The following is a 21764-nucleotide window of genomic DNA, read 5'->3' on the forward strand; positions in this document are numbered from 1 at the left end:
AAGGATGTGATGACTGCCTGCGTGTATATGAATGTTGTAAAACATGAAGGAAGGAAAGGAATTCTTTGGTTGGCATAAGGAGAAATTTAGGAGATGAAATTAAGCAAATGAAAATTCTGACTGAATAACAGGAAAATTTCCTAAAGGTAAACTCTATTCCATTTTGCATAACATTTTATATAAGCGGGTCAGAACAAAACCTTTCAACATGAGAAAACATCCTGGATCTCAGTGATTAAGGAGACTGACTTGTAATGCTTCTCTGAGTGAAGCAAGTAGCGAAAACAATCAATAACAAACAATGGAAAGAAATTAGCTCTCTCTGTTTATTGGTGCAGCAGACTAACAATTTTTGAAAGTCCTGCCAATGAGCTAGTTATTAAAAATGCACTGAATGCACCCAAAAAGCTCTCAATCCCAAATGTATATGCGTGTTTCTATGCTAATGGCTGCATTCCCGCGCTTTCAGTGTTCCAAAATATTTCCGAGCAAACTCTGCCAGCACCAATTGCTTGTGCACTGTAATAGCAAGAGTACTAAGAAACTGACAAAAGAGGAAAACATCTTTATTTATTATCTCAGTTCAAATATCTGGCGATATACAATGGGCAATTGGGGTCAGATTTTTAAAGTGGCTTCAACCAAACTTCCAAATTATGGGCCCAAGTTTGGGCACCTCATTTTATTGCAAGAAGAAGTAACAGGAAATAAATAAAATAGGTGGAAGTAGCATTAAAAGCTATACAATCCATGGCAGTAATACACACCTATAAATACACTTTTTCCCAAAGCCCCTCCGTATAAATTAAAATCACCTACTGCTTCAGTTGCCTTCCCTGCACCTTCTTGACAGCTTAGGTCATTATCCTAGACCCATTTTGGAGAGATTATAATTATGAAATGACACCCATAAAATGTCTATGTATATTACAGTCCTGTATTTTAGAATATTGTACATTATCTGATTTTTAAACATATATTAAAATATTGTATTTTAAAATTATTTTAAAATAAAATTTAATATTAAATTTTAAATATTTTTAAATATTCTGATTTTTTTTTAATTGGGGGACAGATAGCTCAATGGTTTGAGTATTGGCCTGCTAAACCCAGGGTGGTGAGTTCAATTCTTGAGGGAGCCACCTAGGAATCTGGGGCAAAATCAGTACTTAGTCCTACTCATGAAAGCAGGGGGCTCAACTCAATGACCTTTCAGGGTCCCTTCCAGTTCTATGATAGGTATATCTCCATATATTATTTATTTGACTGAGAATCTAGAACCCCCACTGCAGTCAAAGTGGGGGAATGAAAGGCACCCAACATTTCTGCAGATCTCGCCATACTAATTTAGTGACTCTTTGGTCACTCCAGTTTGGACATTTGAGGCCTGTACTTTTAAGTAAGAAATTATCATGGGGGAGGGATAACACAGTGGTTTGAGCATTGGCCTGTTAAACCTGGGCTTGGGAGTTTGATCCTTGAGGGGACTATCTAGGGCAAAAATCAGTCTGGGGATTAATCTTGCTTTGAAGCAGATTGTTGGACTAAATGACCTCCTGAGGTCCCTTCCAACCATGATATTCTATGATTTGTTCACATTCCAGGATTGCTGCAGCCCTGTGAAATGGTGGTAACTGGCTTCATTTCATCTACACAGATTGTGTCAAGACTGAACATTTTCATATTTCTAAGTGTTATGATTGAAAAAATCACAAACAGGAAAGTATTTATATGCACAGAGCTCTTGCTGTGCATTACATTATCCATTTAGAATCATATTTCAGAAATAAGCTGTAAACACTTGGATGAAAGGATTGGACACTTCTATTGCCCCCTGACAGAGGGGTTTTGTTTAATTGGCCAACTTGGCTTTGGCATGTAACTTCCCCCTCTGTTCTACCTATATTATATAATTTGAACTCGGGATGGAATGTATTTGTTTGTCTTTATGCAGGAAAAAAGAGGAAATCTTATTAAAATGGATAAATAAATACAGTTACCAAAAAATGCTCATTCACTTCTAAACCAAATATATGCTCTGAATTGGATTCTTATTAAACTGGGATTATTATTATTTTTGGTTGATGGCTTAATCAATTTCCACGCGCACTGACTATAGCTTATTTAAAGTCAAAATGCAAAAAAGATTTTACCTATCAAGACTTAAATTAAAGATTAATTAAATATTTGCACAGTGCTTTGAAGACATAAAAACACTTTGTAAGTGGTAAGCGTATAAAGACCTGAGTTTGTTTCTCCTGCAAAGATAGCATCAGGAATATTAAGTACAGGTCTGGGGTTCATAAAGTTTCCACTGAATCAGGTAGAGGGCTCATTGTAAGAATTCCTATCAGAGCTTATGACACCAACAACGGAGAAACCCAAACCCCAATCTCAGGACTTGGCAACTACATAAAGGTGATTTGTAATATATTCCATGAGGCTGAAATCCATCCTGGTTTGAAGGGATTTATACAAGACCCTCCCACAAATTAGATCTTAGTCTGGGGCCACATAGGAGGAGGGAGTTGGCAAAGATGTGGGGAGAGAGTTGCACACCATCTGCCAATGTCTTTGCCGGCCCCAGAAATTGAAGGTGAGTGTCAACATTTCTATAGCGAATGAGAGATGATGGGCAGTGTGGGGATAGGCCATGAAGGGTCTTGAAAGCAAAAACAAACAGCTTGTGTTTTGATGAGAAGGGGGGAGCCTGTGGTGGGATTCAAAGAGAAGGCTGATGTGGTTAAAGCAACTGAGTAAGAGAATGATCTTTATGGCAGCATTCTGCACAAAGTACTGGAAACCTCATAAGTGCTTTCTTTCATTACATTTTGATCCTGCTTTCTATTGAGGTTTGACTAAGTTTTCCATAGATTTCTGATAAGCATCTGAATTTTTAGTAGTTTAGCAGAACCTGCAAGCTATATTTGAGGTTCACCTGTCACTAATTGTAAATGGGCATTTCGATTTACATTTCTTCCAGAGCACAAATATTCCGTGAAAAACAAAATCACAGAATTTGAGAAGCGAGAGAGAGAGAAATAGTGAAATCTGTTCCTCATTTTAATTTTATATATTTCATATGGGATGCGAACCATTTATTCCATAGTAATTGCAGATGTTAGCCTGAGACTAATAATATAGCTGGCAATAGTTTTATTGCTTTGCCACCAAAAGCTTCCCAGTAGCAATAAAAAGATAACAGAAACAATAGTTTCAACACATTTATATGTATTGTTACTCTGGCAGCACTCTGGCTTCTGATCTATCATGTAGACTTTTACCAAGCGTGTGTGAAGTTCAAACATTCTGTCATACCAATGTTTAAAAAAATGATTCTGGTATTCCTTTTAATCAAGGAAGCTCAGAAAATTGGAGACAAATACTGCCTTTAAGATGGTACTGCTGCTTACTGTCTATTTTTAAAAGAAAGCAGATTTTTTTAGACTTTCCATTTTTTGATCCACTTATTAATTGGATTAGATTTACTGGACTACAATTTAGGGGTCTAATCCAAAGTTTACTGAAGTCAGGGGAAAGGCTCTCTGATTGACTTCAATTCCTTTTGATCAAGCTCTAATTGAATAATATGAATGTAAATAGTATGTAAAGAAAATACATTTTACAATCCACTCATGCAGTGTGGGATGTTCTCAGTGACCATTTTATATGCCAGACCAGATCACTTTTATATTATTGTGCCTTCAAAGTACCACATTTTTGTGACATTTTTCATAAGCAGATGGTGTCATACAGCCTGACTAAATCAATGCATCTGTAACATCTTTCAGTTCCTGACATAGCTTTCCAACAGCTATATTTTGCTCCAACTGTACCTTTGGAAGTTTTAGATGTAAATTAATAATAATGATTTTAAAAAAACATGGCAAAAACAAGCATTCTAACTTGTACACTTTATCTAATGATAAAAGAAACTGCTCTGATGATGGTACAAGAAAATAATATATGACTAATATTTATGAAAACATTTCATATAAGGATACATTTTCAGCTAGATATACAGTATGATGGTATTGTAAACCACAAGAGCAGAGCTCATCTAAAATGTCATCAGATCCCTAAGATGGAATTTTCTTATGTTACAATTTAGGCTTTCCAACCATTCCTTTCTAACCCAACTGCCATTCAAAGGAACCTTATTCTCTTTCCATCCATTGTTATATATTTATGTGTTTGGTACTATAGCGTGAGATTGAGAAATTTTTATTTGAAAAAGGACTCAGAGTTGGGGGTTTTGTATATATTCCATGTGGCAAAGAAGTCATTTTTTTGTGCTGATACTTGCTGAAAGCAATAAGTTATTGTATCATCTTGTGCATCGCCTCTGTCTCTACATATACTCAGAAGCCATTTCCATGTAGCACATATACATGCATTTTGTTAAAATGTTCCTGAATTTAAACTGAAAATGAAAAACACTGAATTAATAACAATCTGCAAATAAACAGATGAGTTTCTAGTTTCACAGATAACAATCTTGACTTTGCTTTTTGCCCAGGAACAGGAACGATCTGAATCTCATGGAAACTTGTACCTCACATTTTTGTCCATCCTCAGCACTGCCCCATGATTGGCTTTACCTGGCTTATTTGTGGAGCTCACAATATGTTGAATCATTTGTCTGGCATTTAAGATGTTCGAAGGATTGTACAGACATTAGTTAATTAATCCCTTGTGAGTTTACATAGTTATCCCCATTTTACACCTAGAGAAATTCAAATGAAGTTATTTGCCCCAGGCCAGACAATGAGTCAATGGCAGAGCCAGGCTTAGAGCTCAGGACTACTTGGCACCTGTCCCTGTGCTCATTCCAACAGATCACACAGCTATTTCTGGTTTGGCTGGGACTCCCCCTTCCCTGGAGTTGAGAATGTTAATGGACCCAGATCCTATATACCCAGGAATGAGGTTGATCATTACTTCAATATAAATTACATCCTGGGTCAGCAAAAATGCTCCTATAACTAGACTTGTTGCATTGCAAAGCACGAAAAGAAAAGCAGTATGAAGAGTTTTAACTCCATCTATCAACTGCTTTTAGTGGCAGAGCAGGCCAGCCATGAAAACACATCTACCACCTCTTTGTTAAAGGATTGAAAAGCTTTCCTGGAATTATGATAAATGGGGAGTCAGGATAACTTACAATTCCCATCAAACTGTCAGTCTTTGGGTTTTTATATTGCCTGCCATTGCCGTAGTATCTGCAAGTGAATAGCCTGAGCACACTTTAATTAAATATGATGGACCTAGAGCAGTGGTTCCCAAACTTTTTCCACCACTTGTGCAGGGAAAACCCCTGGCAGGCCAGGCCAATTTGTTTACCTGCCACATCCGCAGGTTTGGCCAATCGTGGCTCCCAGTGGCAGCAGTTCGTTGCCCCAGGCCAATAGGAGCTGCTGGAAGTGGCGCAGGTGGAGGGATGTACTGGCCACCATTTCCAGCAGCTCCCATTGTCCTGGAGCAGCGAACCGTGGCCAGTGGAAGCCACGATGGGCTGAACCTGTGGACACGGCAGGTAAACAAACCAGCCCAGCCCACCAGCGGCTTTCCCTGCACAAGCGGTGGAACAAGTTTGGGAACCACTCACCTAGAGTATACCTCCCCCTCTCATAAAAAGAAGTCTAAGGATCTGATATTTCAGCAGTATATAGAATAATTTTGCGTTCTTTATAAGTTCTCGTGAGTCTTGGCTTACCCGCAATCCCAAAGTCTTTGGAAAAAATTATCTCTGTGCCCTATTAATCTTCTAAGTACATCAAGATGGCTATGAAATCTAGATAATTTCTGACACTGAGAGAACTGGCTCACTCATTGCTCCTGTTCATTGTCAGGGAGGAAACTCCTTTGGTATGGTTGGCCATAAAAGCAGCAGCCAATGGAAGTTGTAGGTATCTTGCTAATGTTCAACCCCCTTTGCCTTCACCATGAATCTAAATTCCAAAGGAATCACTCCTCTGAGCAACTGAAGTACGGAATTTCTGATTAATTGGGGGTAGTGCCTCCTCAACACTCCTGATCTTCAGTAGTAAGGCTGATATTCCATATGATTTCCTTGGCCTATTTGCTTCATTCCCATTCCATTTATGCTTGAAATTCTGTCTCCATTCAGGTGTCTGGAGTGTGGGAGGTTAAAATAATAACTAACCCTCCCCTAAAACTATGGGTTGTACTCTGATTTCAGTTACACTGGTGTAAATCAGGAGTATCACTATGGACTACAATGGAATTACACCAAGGTGAGATCAGAACCATACCCTATGACTCTAGAAATTATTTTTACCAAGAAGAGAGAGAGAGAGAAAAAAAACCCCACACAATTTAGGCTTTATTAGTCATCCCTTTCCAATCCAAATCTCTCCACAGAGGAGCCTTGTAAAAGTCTTTCCATTGCGCTCTTTTCCAGCTTTCCTTTGGTCAGACTACACAAGAAAAATGAAGTAATGGTTCAATAGGCCATTGTTTTAAGTCAAAAGCCTGTATCAGAATATCTGAAGTCTTTGAATATTAAAGAACGTGTTTCAGTTTAGAGCTCAGATTTTCTTCAGCAAATACTGCATCATCTTAAGCACCACCTATGGCGGATTCACATTTGACTGTGACCGGGATGTACATTTGAGATGGGCCCAAACTGTGAAGTTCAGATCCATGGCTTGATCTGAACTTTCTCTGAGTTGGGCTGTGTTCAGAATTCTCAGGAGCTCAGAGATGGGTGTGCTCTAAAAACCTAGGATTCTGTTTCAGAAGTTTTGCAAAGAGAGGCCCACGCCTTGAATCTGGACTTGAAAATTTTAACCCATCAGTTTGCGTAGTAACATAATGTGTGTATATCTACATGTGTGTAGAGAGATGTTCCTGAAGTAAGGCTTTACGGGGGAAGGCTCCCACTGGTTCAGGTTTCCTGTACAGAGCACCTAGTTCCATTTTATTCAGCTCAGTGGCATTTTTTAGGGGGTGTCTCTGCACACTAGGAGAACTATGAAAAGAGATGTTACCTTCCCTCTAGCTTTTCTAGCCCTTGTTCAGTTCAGTACTACTGGGTAGTTAGTAACTACAAGTCCAATCTTGCTTCCAAGAATTAAGCAGGTTCCATTTCCCCCCTCAAGTTTCCCTTAACAAATGGACATGAAAAATAGTTCCATTTGCCATAGTGAGCTCATTTGTTACTGGTAGTACACTGATAAACAATATATCCTCAGCACCTAAACAACCTCTGACGGATACTTTCGCCCCATTCCTATTCTTATTAAAGTCAGTGGGAACAGGATTGGGCCCTGAAACATCAATGGTTTAACACGGTTGGTAATAAGAACCTCTTGGACAATTCAAACTGAAATCTGTTTCCTTGCCGAATTTCTTTTCTCCCATCAGGCATGCAAACTGGATTGTTATTCTTGGGTTGTTTTTGAGTGCTTTGGGCTGCACACACTGGTTTGTTATTGTTGGGTGGCTCAGGAGTATTCGGCTGCACACCCTAACTAATTTGTTATTGGAGCAGTGCTCTGAGCTCTCCATTCCAGTATGTTACTGCAGAATTGTTCGCTGAATGCTGAGCTGATGGTTTATTATTATTATTATTACTGAAGTAATTATTTTTTGAGGTTGTTACCCACACAACTAAACATGAACAATGCAAGGTATTGAGGCTAATCAGTCTTGATTAACCAAATTTAAAAAAAAAAGATCTAGGAAAACTGTTTCTTACAATAATTCATTTTGCCACCATGTTCCTCCTCCTAAAACTAGGGTTGCCAACACTCCATGATTGTCCTGGGATCTCCAGGAAATGAAGATTAATCTTTAATGAAAGATTATGTCAGGTGATGAAACCTCCAGGAATAGGTCAAAACCAAAACTGACAACCGTCACTAGAACAGAGGCTGCTTTTTGTATTTTATTTTTGTCTTAAGTCTGTTAGGTTTAGGAAAAGCAGCTTTGCAGGTATAGTAGGTGTAATACCATTTGGAAGAGCTTAAATCAAATGGCTGCCAAACTAACAGCATTATTATTCATATTAATCTTATGAATATTAATAAAGTAAAATAACTATAGCAGAACTCATAAACAATTCATATATTATTATACATAGCATATAGATCTATATAAATCCAGTAATATGCAGGCAAATGAACAGATATGCATTCAGTTGTCCATCTGCACACCCAGGAATTTGTGTTTGCAATCATGGCAATCATGCCCCCCCTCAAATTGGTGTGCAGTTTCCCTTGTATTTTGCACATGAGCAATTATGCACACCGTTTTCTCAATCAGGCCCTGATTAAAAAACTCACAGCACTACTATGATTAATTTCAAAGAGAAGTAAACTGAGGCAGAGCAATTAAGCCACTCGCCTAAGGTCATAGAGCGAGTCAGGGAGAGAACTGAGAAAAGAATGCAGGATTTCTGTGCCCTAATCCTTAGAGTCTTCTTTCTCTGAACTGAAAAGCTTTGGTCCATAGCTGACTATAGATTTAAGAAAAATACTCTCACCATACCACAGTATAAACATCATGCTAATGGCTAATCAGAGCGCTTATTTTGGAATATTCACATCAAATATGTATGAACTCTGTAAAAGGAAACAAAATTTAAACAAAAATCCCACAGAGCACTCACACCCACCTCCTGCTCTTGAAAACAAAAAGATTTTTATAATCAAAACATCACTTGCTTCATCTTCTAATTTTTCTTCTAACAGAATTCATTTTAGAAGGGATGGCTGAGTATTTCTCATCTGAATGTCTTCAGCAGCAGGTCTAGTGCCTGAATACACTGAGTTAGGATTCTGAATGCCAAATTTTGCCCTCGGATAAACACTTGCAACTCCCATTGACTTCTCCACAAGCTGCAGGCATGTATCTGAGGACAGAATTTGGCCTAAAGACTTGTTGTTTTGGTTATTTTGCAATCCAGCGCAGAAACTGGATTTTTTTTTAAAGGACACTGTTCAGTGAACTCTGTATAGCATCCTTTCCAGTGCTAAATCCCAGTTTACTAGTAAATGAAGCCCAAAGAGTTTATCAACAATTTTTAACAATTGGGTTCAGTTCAGATTCTCATGTTTTACAGCCGGGATATAGGATCTCTGATATGAACACCCATGGATTTATTGGTCCCAAAAGGACTCAGGATTCTGCTGGCACCACAGTTCAGAGAGTCAGAGGAAGTCAAAGGTTATCTTTTGTTGGGTAGTATGGGATTTGCCAGTTGACCCCTCCCTCCTCGCTTCTGATTCATCTGCTAAAATCATTAAGGAACTTTTCTTTACCCTCAAGAACTGTTAGTGTCTTTTTAGCACTGAGATCAAGTTACTGACCTCTGCATTGCCAATATACCTTGAGGATTTCAAGAGCTATGGGATATTTTCAGTGTTAAAAGGAACAGAATAAAGAAAGATGAATAGGTGCAAGGCCTGAAATGAAGTTTAATAGTTTTTCTGGCTAGTTAAGGAGATTCCTCACTTGTTCATACATGTTTGGTGTCTCAGGGAAGCTTTGTTCAAGTAAACAGTTCAATTTTGTTGCATGACAGAGTTTGGAAATAACTAACAAACAACAACAAAGAAATGCTGTGTTAAAAAGTGGGTTCCATGTTCTGAATGAAATCGTGGCTAGACTGCCCTGCATCTGAGATCTGCTTAGCCCAGGAAAGTGAGGAGCCATCTTGGGAAGTCAGGAGATGAGCTCATCCTGCTGAGATTCAACCATTCAGGAACCTCTCTAATTTCTGCTGAATTTTCCATGGGATTCTGGCGGAGTCAGAAGGAGGTTTGCACTGAATCAGTGCATGTCCTGATTCTTCAATCTATGCCCCCTCCGTGGCTGGTCTCGGCAAGTTGCAGGATTGCCTCCCCTTTGACAGGAAATGACAGGTGACTTTTGCTGCTGCAAGCCTGTTCACCCATCAGACCTTCTTCCCCAGGGGGCCCAGCATCAGGCTTGCCAGGCAGGCCTTGAGTGAGTTTTTCGGATTGAACTGATTGCTTTCCCAAATATGGAGATGGAAAAAAATTGTCCTGCAGATATACATCCTGCTAGCTAGCTACACTTTCCTCATAGTATCAAAGAGTAGCTAAAGGAGGTCATTTAAGGCTTCTCCTGTAAGGTCCCCCTCCCCATTCCCCCAATGTTGCCACATACATCAGTGATCTAATCACCTACGAAACCCAATGCAGAGAGCTGCAGAGTTATTCCATTACAAAATCAAGATTTATTCTGAACATGACAAGCCTAGCAGGGTTTTATGATGTGCATGGCGCCACTCCTTTCTGTTAACCTATTTGTAACATTTATACTCAGGAGCTTTTTATCATTCCTGACACCCCTCCATCTGTTCCTGGCCATTCAGTAGCTGGGAGTCTTATTTCATTGGACAGTGAAGATGAAATCACTCCATCACGGTAATGGATTACAGTAATTAAGTTATTGTTTGAACACTTGGATTTTAATCTTCTTTTGGGATAAAGTCTCTATATTTTTTTCATTCTGTTTATAAATGGAAAGCCAAATGCTTACAAACCCACCAGTTACTGGCTTTACAATTTAATATATTTTCTTTTTATCGTGAAAACAGGTTCTGAATATCAGACTCTCTTCTTGCAAGAAAAAAAAAACAAAGCCAATGGATAAATGTACCCAACTCATCTGATATAAGGAAGCAGCAAGTGAATTTTATTGCACAGTATAAACTGTGGAAAGAAAAAACTCCTCAACCCATTGTGTTCAATTCAGCATCAACCATTTGGAACTTCTTAACTGAGCACAAAAGTTCTAAGATGGCATTGACAAATAACAATCACAGTGATGCAGCAGGCAGCTGAGTGACATGAGCGGCACCTTTTTGCCAACACTTTTAATGACCTAGTTAAAAAGTTAAACCATGTTTACATTAAATGGAACCCATCAGGAAATTGGAAAATATTGCACGTGCTTCGAAATCTGCTGATTCCCAAGACAGCTCCATGGTACAAGCTGGTTTGCAGCAAATCTTTACTGGCAAAGGGCAAGGAAGAAATTCCTTTAGTTCCTTTCTTAAATGACAGCATTTGCATCTTATTTTCCATGTGACATTTTATTTCTCTCTCACCAGATCACTGCTAAGAAAACAGCAAGAGATAGCGTTGGTCTTGTAAAAAGATGGATAAAAGGGAAGGAAGCATTCTTAAGTGGATGGATGGATACAGCAAATTCTCTTCTTTGTTTTACGAGGCGCACCAGATGAGAGCGAACAATGTCCCATAAAACATTTAAATTCAAGCGTCAAGCTCCAGGACAGTCACCTTGGTCTTATAAGTTGAACAAAAAAAAAAAAAAAAAAAAAGGGCTGATCTTGCTTTAGCCTTTTCACCTTTAAACTGAACAATTGCTATGAACTTTCTACATGTATAGGCAAGTTGGTGGTGGCACCAAGGGTTGGTAGGTAGGCTCTGATCCATGACCTTGTAAAGAGCTGAAATCCAGTCCAAGTTAGTAGTGATAAAACTTGTTGACATATGTTTTCTCTGTGGTGGCCTATGTGAAATGGGGTTATCTCTGTTCAACTCCTAGAACCATATACCACCTCATTAAACTAGCATAACAATTGGCAATGAGAGCTCAATTAAAAAAATGTTATCTCAAAATGTGAGTGGTCAATATGTGATTTTAGATGCATAAGATGCCATTTGCACATGCAACTTCTTGTGTATAATTACAATAACTGTTCTCAGAAATTAGGCCTGCGTCTAACTGCTTAAATTACTGGGGCCTAATTTTCTTCCTGGTAAGCAGTGTCAGCAGAGGAGCCAGAGACTGAATGGACCATGGCAATTAGCCTACCCTCTTGCCCCAGTGTGGTCCTAGTGAACATGGTTGAGCCACATTGGTGCATCAGCTTGAAAGAGCTTTATAAAGTCTGGTTTGAAAAGCCACATTACTCATCACACATGGTAGAGCTCTGAATGAGTGATACATATAAAGGATACATATTTGTACATTCTAATGCATATTTTGTATATTTTTCAGTCTCCCTCTGCTTTTTTCCCCTTTGTCAGTTTATATCATGTTTTGAAATTTAGATTATGGCACAAAGGAATTTGTATGCTGTATATTTTGGCCTGTGATGTGTGTAAGTGTATGTGCATGTACTCACACATACACATATATACCACACGTGTGGTCATAATAAACAGCATGTAAATTACACAATAAGCAGCATGTGTATATACACAGTAATTGGTGTGAATACACAAAAGATTTGTTACAGCCAGATTTCCATAAATTTACTCATCCTTATACAAAAAGTCACACTGAGTTCATTATGACTATTTGCAAAGCAACATGCTTCTCAACGTGAGTAAAGCATCAGAATATGGACTTTAATGTTCTCTGGTCACCATTAGCTAACTGGTGTTTTGCCAGGTTCCAGATATCAGGAATAGTGATGAGTTAAAAAAAAATCCCTTCTCAAAAATTGCTGAGTATAAATAAACCCTAGATCTACCTGTGTAGCTGACCTGAAATGGATTAATTTGATCACTCCTTAAAACTTATGGCTCTCTGCGGCCTTTGTTGGCTTCTGCAGAGTTTTAAAATTCAATTTGAAAAGTGACCGTCATCTGCCTTATTTGCCCCTGATCTGACAAATGATAGAGCTGGGACGCAAGACCACTTGAAGAAGTTCAAATAACTAAACTGGCTATGACCTGAACTAAAATTCATAGTTTGTGCTTATGATGGCTGCAGGAGCAGCATCTGGGTTACATTTAAATAGAAAATTATTCAATAAAATGCTGCATTTTGAAATCCCAGGGAAAAAAGAGATTAATTATGCCATTAATGATAGTTTAGTTATTCATACTAAAAAAAAGAAAAAAGAAAAAAAGGAAAAGGAGGATGGCAGGAATCCCTTCAGGAAAGCTGAAACAGAGAAAAAAACCTGTACTGTTGTATTGTCTCTGACATTTTGCCCAGGCATCCTAACATAGCATTAAACATAACCTTTACTAGCAAACTTCTCTTGCTTATTATCTTCCCAAAGGGCAATGCAGAGTTTCAGATGGGCTTTTAATAGCAACACTCCAAGGATCAGCCCCACTGTCTTTCAGCTTGTCGAAAGGATTGTGTTTCACATTGCATTCATTCCTTGGTATGTTGGCATGGCCTAACACTGGCTTCAAACATTTGATATTTGAAACAGAAAATCTTGGTGTTTCATTCCTTGACTCACTTCCCCTTGTGTTTCTAGCATCATATAATATTGACAGCCTTTGCCTGTAAAGAAAGGCCAGGTTCTCTCGTTTATTCAGCTGCAGGCTTTAAAAAATATAGAATAGGGGGTTTGTTCATAGGAGAGGGCAACTGCCAGTGAACTTTTCCTTTCTCTACGTAAAAGTAGAATAGCACAATAAACAGTGGTAAGAGAAGTGGGACCAATGGTATGCACACACACACGTAGATATTGCTGGCCAGGTTTTCTGTGCCCACAATCTCTGTTCTATTCTACTCCCATAATAAGAGTAAGAATGTGTGTGGGGGTAGGTGTAATTTACATCCTTTAGTTGTCTACAGGCTTGATCCTGTACTCACTGAAGTCAGCAGTATAGGATCCAATACTCAGTGCTTTACTGTGCCTGCACAACGAGTACTTAAGTGCATTTCATGAACAAGACCGCACCTACCATTTTTTAGGCACAGAAGCAAAGGCCGGGATGAAAAACTGAATGTGAATATTTAAAGTCCCAATTCTGCACCGTGTTTGCAGGAGTGAAGGCTTCCAGTATTCACAGGAGTAATGCTTCAGGGTTGGGCACCCACATCACAGAGTGTCTCAAACTCTTCCATAGTTTAGAGCACTTCTAAATAGAAAGATAGACTTAGGGCCAGCTCCCCCATGCAATGCATGGAGCACCTCCCCTTCAGTTGAGATTGCACAACATTTCTGTGCAACTACAGCATGTACTTACACAGAAAAGTAATGTTTGGCAAATACTTGTGCATTTTAACTGTCTTTAAGTGCAAGATATGTACTCTCTCTCCCCCTCCCCTTAAGTTAACCACCCTGGGTCAGAGCCCACAGTAGGTATAAATTGGCATAGATCCACTGAAGTGAATGAAATTAAATTGATTTTCACGAGCAGACGGTCTGGCCCAGTGTCTCCTTTTGCTCCTACTTTAATCTCCCCAACCCAGCTGTTCTCTTTCAATCACCTGGTAATAAGGGGGAGAGGCAGAATCATGTAACATTCTAAATTACCATAGACCACCAGTGTTCCACAGACCCTTGCTTGAGAACCTCTGCTGTACAGTAAGCCATTAAGGGTGCCTAAATAAGTTGCGGTGGTGGTTCAGAGTTGCTCAGTTCATGCATTGTTCCTGCCAAATGTCTATTTGGTGGAGGTGGGGAGTATGCCTGTACCATCCCCCGGGCATCATTCTGCATGATTAATACCATTTCACTCTGCTTGTGAATTTCCTTTTGGGATTTTCATGTTCATTTTGGCCATAAACACAAAAGAAATGAGAGAGGGAAAGCGATTTTTGGACTCATTACTGTCTCTCTTGTTAAATACTTATTGAGGCAATATTTTAATGTGTACTGTTCACCCATTTGATTGTAATAGCTCTGAAGCTGTCATCAGGCATATTACTGTCTAAATATGTATTTAAGCACATCTCAGAGAAGAGGATTTTTGACCTAATGTGCTGCGTGAGTGCATCATTTTTGGCATGCACCAGAATAATCACAATGGGCTTGATCCTACCACACAACTCAGGGGCAGAGGTTTGTATGGGAAAGCAGGAGGTAAGAAGTGATAAATTGAACGAGGAGGATGGGGAAACCAAGTCCTAAATTAAGAAGAGTTCTGCTGGTGTGGGCCTCTAAGTTTATCCCTTCTATTTATAGGAGCAAGGTCTGGGAGAGGAGTACATAGGTAAAGACTGCACAAGACTGCAGTAAAATCCTAGCCCATTGAAGCCAATGGGAGTTTTACCCTTTACTTCAGCAAAGCCTAGATTTCACCCCATATCTCTTCAGACATGGCTGTTGTGTGCCCTTTTCTAACCTGGCACTCAGTAGTAAAGGAGCAGACAAACAGGTGGTTAAAACTTTCTATCTCTGACTGAAGAGGGCTATGCATAGTATTCAACCTCACTAGAGCCCACGCCTGTGACCTTTGCTTCCATCTGTGATGGAACACAACAACCCTGCACACCTAGCTGTGCACAGTTCAAGGACCTGAAGGATCAAGGCCCCAAAAGGTGGTAGGCCAAAACTTGGTTCCATTGAAGTCAACGGGGAGTTTTGCCAAGGAGTTGACACATTATTTTATTGAGTATGCTCTATTAATTGGATAATTGATCCTCATGACAATGTAAAGAGATGTTTGTAGTGCAATCAGGAACAATATATAAATTTATTCACTCTGGAGCTGTATATACACAGCTTATCTAAGCCTCCAGGGAGGGATTTGAAAAAGCATTTAGCATTGGCCTAACCCTGTTCCTATTGAAGCCAGTGGTAAAACTCTGATTCACTTCAGAGTGAACAGAGCTAAGCCAAAAATGACCACTTTGAAAACCTTACCCCGTGTGTGTGTGTGTGTGTGTGTGCTAGTCATTTTCTTCTCAGTTGGCACACACAGATGACTTGAATGCTTTCATTTTTGTATATGACAATTCTTGGAATAACTGGTGTGCCGTGCCTGCATTTTCCAAAAGACTTTCTCATCGGCCCCAGAAGAGCCAATGGTAGAGTAAATTATTCAAAGTCCTAGAACACAAAGTATCTCATTAGTCATGTAATGTCCACTTTTGGCAATGAAATTCTTTCGAGATATAGGAAAAATGCAACTTGTAGGCTATCAGCCTAACATTACTATTTGTAAATATATGTATTTATTTATATTTTATGTCTGTGTATAAATATATGAATGAGAAGAGATGTGATTTTGCAAGTAAATAGCTAAAATTCCCAAAGCAGTCATTTCATTTACTGCACATAATGAACAGCTGTTTGAAATTTGTCATTCAAAATGTTTTTTTCCATGAAAAAATAGCTTTTTCATCAAAATGGAAATTTCTATGGGAAATGTCAATTTTGACAACATTTGTTGGGGTTTTGTCAAAAAAAATATTAAGGCTTGGCTGAAAAATGTTGAGGCTTGGGGATTTTTTTTTTTTAATGAGAACCTAAAAAGTATAGAAGAAAAATGTTGATGAAAACAAAACCCATTTTTGTTTTTATGGGATCAAAAATTATTTCCTGATCAGCTCTTTTACAATATCCTTCAAATATTTTTTTTTTAAATATACTGAAAATGGCATGAATATAATTAGGTAAGATTCTGTTTCCAGTTACAATGACATGACATTGGAACAACCATTAAACTCGAGTTATTCCATTTTCATACCATTGCAACTGATATCAGAATCTGGGTCAATATTTAAATCATATCCTGCAACTGTAAACATCTGCAGTTTGTGATCATGCATTTGATTCTTTAGATTCGCTTTTAAAATGTACTTTAATATGTTCAAAGAACATATCAGTTGGTTTAAATTTCAGTCCCTACTTGCTGTTTTCCTTTTCCCCCTTCCTAGTCTACCTAAAAATATGTACAGATTTTTACCTACGATTCACCCCTCTTGATACCAGATCTGAGCGTTAAACAGTTCATGACTAATTCAAAGTGGCCACATAAAATTCAAAGTCAAAGGCAGATTTTTGAGCTCTTCGCTTAAATCCTTCTCTTTATTTGTGGTAATTCTTAAATTGCATAAAATTGAAACTCAAATGATAAACATACCCCAAAGTGAGAAGACAATAGTGTAGTTAGATGGATTGGTTTGGGTAGTTTTCCCTGTCAGATATAGATCAGATATTCTCCTGTTTACATGTAAGACGGTTGTGAAGGCTGCAATTTAAAGATACATCTGGTTCTCACATCAGATTAAACTGCAACAAAAAGGAACTGGGCCCAAGTGCTAGGGCACATTTTAAAATGTAGGAATGAATGTGTGTTTATATAGTATTTGCATTAATGCTTCCTATGGTTTATTTTGAAAGTGAAGAAAGGACATTGCATAATAGGCAATTTAACCCAAACAATATCAGTTTAAAGTTAGGGGCATGCTCTTTGGAATATTTTTCCAGTGTTTTGAAGTGTCCACTTAAAAAAAAAAAAAAAAAAAAAAAAAAAAAAGGAATTGTTATGTATTCTGCTCTGTGTTTGGCCTGGCTTGGTAGGCCACTGCAGTCTCATCTGGTATGGATTAGGCCTTCTCTCTCACACTCTGTCAACTTGGGTGTTCTGCATGCAGGCTGTTTCTGCAGGGGTCTTGGTTTTGCTTTTTTTAACGGCAGGAAGTGCCCCACTCAGACCACATGTGAAATTGTGTGGGAACAGTGGGGGGGTGGGGGGATGAAAGAGTCCCATCAAACATACCAAAAGTGTGGGTGGAGAGACAGAGATCATAAGGAGAGAGATATGGGCTGAGTAATTGAACCTTCTGGGCCTGGTTGGCAAGGCAGACTGGGGGTGTAGAGGAGGCACGCTGGATGAAATCCGTCTGCTCTTTGTGACATCTATTTCTAATATTTTATAATATCGTAGGCAGTTAAAAGTGTGAGGGATTACAGCTGCTGCTTAATTTGTTCTAAATTTCCTGCTAGCCTCACCAGACATGTACAGGAAATAGGCAGTAAATGTTTAATAGGTAATACCTAACAGGACAATTAACAGGTGCTGTCACACAGAAAATCCAAACCTGTGTTTGTGCATATCCAGAAGTGAATCAAACAGTGGTCAAAAGACAAGCTCTCGGTGTATTGCAGCTTAGTGTAACCGTATAAAGTAGGCTTTAGCACTCAATGAAAGGCTTCTTGTGAGCAATATGCCCCATCCATAACTCATAGATTGCTCTCATTGTAAATTCTGTGGGCCTCATTCTTTATTCCCCTGCACCATTTAGGCTAGTGCAAAAGCGAGTGAAATGCTACTAGATCAATGTAGTAGCACTGTGTACCCCCTTTGCACTGCTATAAATGGCAACGCAAGAGGCACCAGAGAATTTAGCCCTATAACTTTGTCGAAATATGGAAGGGATCGGAAATACTTGTTTTGTTGTTTCAGCATTAAACTATTAACTGTTGATTTTGTCACCTGTATGATAAAATATCTTCAGCTCAGGTTCAACACCTAGACCCCATTTGCCTTGGTGTTCCTTGTGCAGAGTCTTTGTGTCAGCCTGGTAATAAATAACCCTCATGGAGTTACCGCGTCTGTTATACACGTCCTTGGAGAGAGCATTTCAGCAGTAATTAGGGCTGGTCAAATCATTCATCCCAATGTTCAATGTGAATTTCTGGCATTCTTTCATCAAATTATTTGTGAATAACTTTTTCACCACCCGTCCAGCTCCATAGATGGTAGTTTGGTATCCACCAAGTAATTATTCTCGGCACCTAGTTCTCTGCTCCACTCCCATTTTACATCAAATTAACTCCACTGACTTCAATAAAAATAGCACAGCAGAATGAAGAATCCTCTGGTAGTTTTCATTTATCAGCCCACTTGATGTCAGAATAACCTTGTTCTATTATTCAACTACCTCTAAGCTTCAGTTTAATTCTGATCATTCTGAACAATTGCATTTCCAACAAAAGAAGCTATTAGTGACATTTGATTAATTTGAATTGCTATTGTTACCTCCAGACTAATATAATTTTAATGGGGTTGGACAATATACAGCAAACCAGTTCCTTGGAATTTGCTTTTATTAAGTTCAAGTCCAAGTGAGTTCAAAAGATCCTTCTGTAAAATTGAAATGTCCCCTAATAGTTCATGACTAATGTCTTACACTTGGCTTTCCTATAAATTGCTCTCTTTACTGAGCAATTTCTGTAGCAATACTCAGACCTCCTTATCAGCACTTGATGTTCATGTAAACCATCTCTTGTTAATGACTACGTGGGCAAAAAGAAAAGTAACATTGCACAGACCTCAAGACTCCTGCTTCATCAGAACTTTGAAGTTCAGCTGTTAATAGCAGTGTTGACTACTTACATAAAAAGTGTGTAGTAAACTGAACTGACATTGTCTAATTTCTAACAATTGGTTTAAACTATCACAAATGACATGGGCTTCCTTCCCCCTCTCCTCCTCCCCTGTCTTGACGCAGCCAGGATAATTAAAGTTGTTTCCAATATGTGAGCTATTGTCCTAAGCCAAAAAATGCAAAACGTTTTTACAGTTGGAAGCAAGAATGCTTTCAAACAAGCTCTCATCTGTGTGAAAAGGGGATCCTCAGCTGCTGTTTATTATCTATCTGTTTACATCACACATGTGAATGCTGAGGACAAAGTGGTTCCATAAATTACTCCTCTAGTATCATTTTGGCCATTATTGACTGCCAAAAACAAAAGCCTTTAACGGGTTGTTGAATGCCTTTTAGTGATCCTACAGTCGTTTTTAACTTGCACTGAATAACTGACATGATCTCATCTGCTTTCCTACTTCATTTAGGCTACATAATATTTATCACACTGCATAGAGTAAATAGAAAGTGACATAAACCACATCCATGCTCTCCTGATTAAGTGGTTAACACATAAGCATGGCTGAATACGTAAAGCACAGGGCTATAAGTCATGAGAGATGTAGATTCTATTCTTTAAACTGACACAAGCTTCCTGTGAGACCTCGGGCAAGTCACTGAGGCCTCAGTTTTCAAACTGTGGTCACGAATTGGAGATACCTCCACTTGGGGGGTTGCCCAATTTGAGACACCTCCCCACCACGGGAAAAAAATTCAGGAGTGGGGGAGAAATCATGAAATGTTTTACCTCATAGTGAAGGCTAGTTATTCTGGGCCTGTATGTTCATACACACCATTTTTTACCTCTTTTCAGCCTTGCAGACTTTTTCAAATAGCTTAAAAGCATGTTTAGGGTCTGATTTTTTCACACCCTTGTCCTCCTCTGTCACACACTCTTTTTAGTGGAGCTACTTGCACTGCATAGCAGGGACCTCCAGAGTAAAAGCATAAGTTGTACAGCTTGAGATAAAGATCTAAGATTTGATACCCAGGAGCTATGACAACTTGCATCCTCTGGAGACTGGTATAGAGGTGGGCCTGTAACACATGTTCACCAATGGATTATGTATGCACCTGCAGAATTGTGCAAATAGAAGTCAAATGGAGGAGCTACTCTAAATTATGCCATTAATATTTATTACATTGTTTTGTTGTGGGCATAGGAATTAAATTTGGTTTTAGATTGAGCTGAAGCTTTCAAGCTAAGCTTAGGCAGGTAAATCCCTCCTTAGTCACCGAAATAAAGTGTTCTGATTTGCAGAGGTGCTGAACACCCACAGTTCCTCTTGTCTTAGGAGTAGCTACTCCTGATTCATGCTGGCCTGAGAGAAGAATAAGGCCCATAGAGAAGGTAACCCAGTGAGTTACAAACCCTAGTTCCTATCTCACACATGAGTTACAGCTCTTTCTTGAATAGTCTTCCTGTGAGAGAGTTGTCTTACCCATATATTACTGGGCATTAATGCACTTCTCAGGTGGATGAAGTCATTCCCCTTTGCACCTGAGGCATGCATTAAATGCCAGGTAATCATGCGCATCATGTCATGTCTTAGTGCTTAAGTCTAAGAAAAGACCAAGAAAAAAGAATGGTAATACCACTAAGTGCAGAACAAATGGAGATAATGTTTCTTTCTGTTCCTAATTACTCACCTCACTGCTTTAGCAAGCTAAAATGGAAGTTATTTTACATAGTTCAAGTTGTAAATCAGAATATCTTTATTCAGTCTATAATTGAATATACGCTGAATGAAATCTAGATTAAGTGTATAAAATAGGAACTGATTTGAGACCATGTGAAAATTCAAATAGCCAATTTTTACTTCACACTCACTCTTCTCTTGTGCCAATTTCTACTCACTAATAAATTGATTTTCTCTGGGGATAAAAGACCTATTTTCCAGCAAAAAAAAATTGTGAAATGTTGTTTGTGGCAGCAAGAGAGGAGGGAGAGATTTAGTGAAATGGGACCATTTTGAAGTTCAGAATGAAATTTCATTGTGAATATTTTTGCAAGGCTCTAACTGTGATACGATGACAGTGGACCAGATCTTCAGCTGTTGTGAACAGGCATTCCTCCAGTGTGGTCACACCAGCTGATGGTCTGGCCTGTTATGAATTACACTACAACTTAGAAGTCAAAGGAACCAACATTTCCAAGCATCTTTTGCCTTAGTAGTAGTAGTATTATATTTATTCTTTGTATTATAGTATCTCAAGACAGATTGGGACCAGACACTGTAGAGACACATGGTAAGAACCAGACCCTGCACCCACAGCATTTATAATTTAGATCAGAGACTGCTCAAGACAATCTGCTGCCCTAGGCAAAACTTCAGGCTACTGCTCCCCCTCCTCATAAGCCTATGGTAGCAGATTTGGCCCATCCGCCCTTCTGTCACGACAGAGTTGAAACACCTCTCAAATTATACAAAAAGCAGGAGGGGAAGCAGACAGAGAAGTGAAGAGACTTGGACATCCAGCCCCAAACACTGGAAGACATGTCTGAAGTAGGGATGGAATGAGCAGGCTGAAGAAAAGAATAACTCTCCTGGAGGTTTACTCAGTCTTTCTAAGAGAAGCTGAAACTAAGTTTGTTGTGATTCTGAGATGTCTGGATATTTTTTTTTCATGCTTTTGTATATGTGGTTTCCACTAGAGCCAGAGCACAC

This window comes from Gopherus evgoodei, chromosome 12, assembly GCF_007399415.2.
Source record: "Gopherus evgoodei ecotype Sinaloan lineage chromosome 12, rGopEvg1_v1.p, whole genome shotgun sequence".
Classification (NCBI taxonomy): Eukaryota; Metazoa; Chordata; order Testudines; family Testudinidae; genus Gopherus; species Gopherus evgoodei.